We start from the raw sequence: 5,531 nt of genomic DNA on the forward strand, positions 1-5,531 counted from the left end.
AGTGGTATGGCCTAAAATGTGTTGGAACAGCATCACATGCTGAAATCAACTGAAATTACAATACAATAGGAGTTCCAGCAATAACTTCCCTAAACTCTATGTGTCCCAAATGGAACTCTTTTCCTACATAATGATGGAACCTGTTCAAAAGTAATTCACCATACAGGGAATGTGGTGCCATTTGAGACATGCCCTTAATGTCATTATTCACATTCTATGTAGGTCTTATGTACTGCATCTGTCCTGAAAACACAGGTCACTTTTCATCACTGGATATAAGGTCATCACAAGTACCACAGGACTTATATACAGATAAAGGCTTTATTTTAAACATCAATAACATCACTTTATTAAATCATAAAACATGTATCATCTATTCAGTATCTGAATTGGTTCAAATTAGGAGAAGGTTAGGGTCAAGGTAAGGGTCAGTTTTAGGTATTGTTTATAATCTGCTTGTCAATGGGATACTGGTCAGAAAAGTCCCTCATGTTGGGTGTAATATCTACTTTATTAAGTGTTTGTCTCCCCCTACTGGCTGTTTTCTACAAGCTCAGTTTCTTCCTTCAATTACTGTTTGCTTGACCCATAGTGACAGATAGACTCATCTTAATATTTGAAAATGTGGGTAGCGCCATTGAGGCTACAACCCATAGGAAAACCCACCCAGTTAAAAACTTTGACTACTTTAAAATGGTGGAAGCCCAGGTTTTTTTCTCTGTGGAGAGGAAGTAGGAATTGGAATCAAGGTATTAAGTATCTGCTCTGTTGAAGAGCTGTCAGGATTTGTTCCGGGTTTTGGTCACTAGATGCCCCCATTGTGCTTTTTGACCTTATGTTTTTTCCCTTGTTCCCCATTATTATTTGCACCTGTGCCTCGTTTTCCCTAATTGTATTTAAACCCTTAGTTTCCCTCAGTTCTGTGCTCTGTGTTTGTATGTTAGCACCCAGCCCTAGTGTTCTGTGTATTCTTGTCGATTCCGGTGGATGCTCTTGTGGAATTCTGTTTTTGTTTTCGAGTATCTCTTGAGGCTTGTTATGCTATTCCTACCACCTTTTGGATTTGCCATTTTTTGTATTGAAGGACTTCTCCTTTTTACTTTATTAAATACACCGTCTTAAGTACTGCTGTGTCTGCCTCATCTTCTGGGTTCTGCTGACTATTCGTGGCTCAGTTGGTTAAGTGACTGTTTCTTACTCCGGAGACCCAGGTTCGTAACCGGGTCCTGACAGAAACACAGAGCCAAAAATGAACCCAGAGGCAGCCAGTTCCCTGGACCATTTTGCCATGCTGTCCCACCACCAGGAGACTGTCCAACGCCACGAAGCTGCCCTGGTTCAGCAAGAGGCCTTAATGGCTAGACATTCTCATCTTCTGTCGGAGATGCTGACTTCCATTAAGCAAATATCTGATCGTCTTACCCCGGCTACAGTTCCCGTCCCAGTACCTCAGATTCACGTACCCATGGCAGTTAACCCCCTGGCTGAACCTCGTCTTCCACCTCCCCAACGGTTCTCAGGTGATCCAAGTGCTTGTAAAGGGTTTCTCACCCAATGTTCTCTCTCCTTTGAGCTACAACCCTCGTCGTTTCCCACCGACCGATCTAAGATCGCTTATATCATCACCCTGCTGTCGGAAAAAGCCCTGGCCTGGGCTACTACTGTGTGGGATGCCCATAGTTCCTGCTGTGCCAGCTACTCTGCCTTTGCTGAGGAATTCAAACGAGTGTTTCAAGGCCCAAGCAGTGGTTCTGACTCAGCCAAACAGCTCCTGACTCTCCACCAAGGTTGGCGCAGCGTGACGGACTATGCCATCCAGTTCCGCATGGTGGCAGCAGCAAGTGGCTGGAACAACGAGGCGCTCACGGTGTGCTTTCTGAAAGGCCTTTCCGACACTATCCAAGATGAACTGGCCACTCGGGAACCACCGGACAATCTCGAGTCCCTGATCAAGTTGGCCTCACGCATTGACCAGCGTCTGAGAGAGAGAGAACTCAACCGTAGACCTCTAGCCCCTATCAGTCCCAGCTCCGAGTCCCCACCTTTATCCTCGCTGGCTCCATCGGAACCCATGCAGATTGGACGCATCTCCCAGGCTGAGAGAGACCGCCGGATGAGGGAGCGACGCTGTCTATATTGCGGCAAACCGGGCCATTTCCGTTCCACGTGTCCCGGGCTCCAGGGAAACGCTCTGTCCCGTACAGACCGGGGGGAACTGTAACGGGAAACATAAACTCCTCCCATCCGTCCAACTCCCGCCTGCTCATTCCAGTCACCCTCTCCTGGGACAACCACAAGCTTCACCTTCAAGCCTTGGTAGACTCTGGAGCCGCAGGTAACTTCATGGATGGTGTCTGGGCGAAGGAGAATGGCATTCCCTCTGAACCTCTAAGTGAACCCATGAGGGTCACTACATTGGATGGAAGCCCTTTGGGATCTGGACTTGTCACTCATGTCACTACCTCCTTGCGACTTTCAGTTTCACAACACCAGGAATTGATGAACTTTCATTTGATCTCCTGTTCCGAGTTCCCTCTCGTCCTTGGATACCCCTGGCTTTACAGCCATAACCCTCACATCGACTGGTCTGTGGGCACTATCAAGCAGTGGGGTCCTACGTGCCAAGCTACTTGTATTTTCCAGAATTCCCGAGTTCTACTCCCGAGTCTTTAGAATCCATCGACCTGACCCGAGTTCCCGAGTGTTACCATGACCTCAAACTGGTGTTTAGCAAACAGAGGGCCACCATGCTACCACCCCATAGACCTTACGATTGCCCCATCGACCTGTTTCCGGGCACTTGCCCCCCAGGGGTCGGATCTTTTCCCTATCTCCACCCGAACGAGCTGCTATGGATACCTACATCAAGGACGCTCTGGAAGCAGGCCTCATGCGTCCATCCACCTCCCCGGCGGGAGCAGGGTTTTTCTTTATGGCCAAGAAAGACGGTGGATTACGTCCTTGCATCGACTACCGGGGACTCAATGCCATAACCGTCCGTAACCGTTACCCGCTACCCCTTATGGCCACAGCCTTCGAGCTGCTCCAGGAAGCAGTTGTTTTCACTAAGCTTGACCTGCGGAACGCATACCATCTTGTGCGGATCAGACCTGGTGACGAGTGGAAGACCGCTTTCAACACGCCTACTGGTCACTATGAATACTTGGTGATGCCCTTCGGCCTGACCAACGCCCCAGCGGTGTTCCAAGCGCTCATAAACGATGTGCTTAGGGATATGCTTAACATATTTGTGTTCGTTTACTTGGATGACATCCTCATCTTTTCGAGCTCCCTTCAAGAACACACTAAGCATGTCAGACAAGTACTCAAACGCCTCCTGGACAGCCATCTGTACGTTAAGCCGGAAAAATGTGAATTCCATTCATCCCGAGTACAATTCCTGGGATTTGTAGTGGAACCCGGTCGAGTCCAAATGGACCCCAGGAAGGTAGGGGCGGTAGCGGATTGGCCCACCCCCAAATCCGTTAAGGAAGTTCAGCGTTTCCTGGGCTTCACAAACTTTTACCGCAAGTTCATCAAGAACTTCAGCTTGGTGGCAGCCCTCTCTCAGCTTTAACCAAGGGTGGCAATGCAAGGTTTTTGTGGGGAAGAGACGGCCTTCCAAGGACTCAAGCAGCGCGTTCTCTCTGCTCCCATCCTGATACTACCGACTACGGATGAACCATTTGTGGTGGAGGTAGACGCATCAGAGGTTGGTGTTGGAGCTGTCCTGTCTCAGAGGGGTGAAGACAAGAAGCTTCATCCGTGCGCTTTCTTCTCACACCGGCTTACCCCGACTGAGAGGAACTACGATGTGGGGGATCGTGAACTCCTAGCGGTTAAGATGGCATTGAAGGAATGGAGACACTGGCTCGAGGGGGCTTCTCACCCGTTTCAAGTGCTTACGGACCACAAAAATCTGGAGTATATCCAGCAGGCGAAGCGGTTGAACTCTAGACAAGCTAGATGGTCTCTTTTCTTCAATCGATTCCAGTTTATCCTCACCTATCGGCCCGGGTCGAAGAATCTCAAACCGGATGCCCTGTCCCGAGTCTACGCTCCTGCCATTCGAGATGACACGGACATGCCTGTCCTTCCTGCTGCTAAGATTGTGGCTCCGATCTCGTGGCAAGTTGAGGATACCGTGAGACGTGCTCAAGCTAGCGAACCGGACCCGAAAGGAGGTCCTGCCAATCGGTTGTTTGTCCCCAAGGCAGTGAGGACTCAGGTCCTTCTGTGGGGGCACTCCTCTCACCTCACCTGTCATCCGGGCGTAGGTCGCACCTTGGAGTTCATCCAGCGTAAGTTCTGGTGGCCTACCATAAGAGAAGACGTTGCCACTTTCGTCAATGCCTGTCCCGTGTGCTGCCAGGGCAAATCTTCTCACCTCCGCCCTCAAGGACTCCTTCACCCTTTACCTGTTCCCCACAGACCCTGGTCCCATATCTCATTGGACTTTATTACTGGACTTCCTCCATCCCATGGCAATACTACTATCCTAGTCATAATCGACAGGTTTTCAAAGGCGGCCAGGTTCGTCCCTCTGACTAAGTTACCTTCTGCCAAGGAAACGGCTGAGTTGGTAATTAATCATGTGTTCCGAGTCTTCGGCATTCCTCAAGATATGATTTCTGACAGAGGTCCCCAGTTCGCCTCAAGGTTTTGGAAGGCCTTCTGCCAACTCATGGGGGCTTCTGCCAGTCTATCTTCAGGGTACCATCCGGAGTCCAACGGCCAAACAGAGAGGATGAATCAAGAGCTGGAAACCACCCTCCGATGTATGACTCGTGACAACCCGTCCACATGGTCATCCTTTATTGTTTGGGCCGAATACGCGCACAACACCTTGCGCTCCTCCTCCACTGGTATGTCCCCGCACGAGTGTCAGTTTGGCTATGCTCCTCCATTGTTCCCGGACCAGGAGGCAGAAGTCAGAGTGCCTTCAGCCTTGAAGTTTGTCAGACGCTGTCGGCTTATGTGGAGGAAGACCCGTCTTAATCTTATGCGTTCCTCACAGAGGTACCAACAACAAGCCAACAGACGTCGCCGTCCCGGGCCTACCCTGCGCCCGGCCAGAGAGTCTGGCTCTCCACAAGAGACTTACCTCTACGGGTGGAGTCTCGCAAGCTGTCCCAAAAATACATCGGTCCCTTCAAGGTTGCCAGGAGAGTTAACCCAGTTTCTTATCGCCTACACTTACCCAGATCCCTTAAGATTAATCCCACATTTCACATTTCATTGATAAAACCTGTTGTTTTTTCTCCCCTTGTCCCGGCAGACAGACCTCCCCCTCCGCCTCGTGTCATTGGAGGCCAGCCGGCTTATACCGTCCATCGGATACTGGATTCCCGCCGGGTGCAGCGGTCCTGGCAGTATCTGGTGGACTGGGAAGGCTACGGTCCCGAGGAGCGCTCCTGGGTTCCTGCCAAAGACATCCTGGACCCTGACCTCATTCGTCAGTTCAGGGCCCTCCACCCTGAGAGAGCTGGTAGGAACGTCAGGAGCCGTTCCTAGGGGGGGATTCTGTCAGG

The sequence above is a fragment of the Oncorhynchus masou genome, chromosome 20 (genome assembly GCF_036934945.1).
Source record: "Oncorhynchus masou masou isolate Uvic2021 chromosome 20, UVic_Omas_1.1, whole genome shotgun sequence".
NCBI lineage: Eukaryota > Metazoa > Chordata > Actinopteri > Salmoniformes > Salmonidae > Oncorhynchus > Oncorhynchus masou.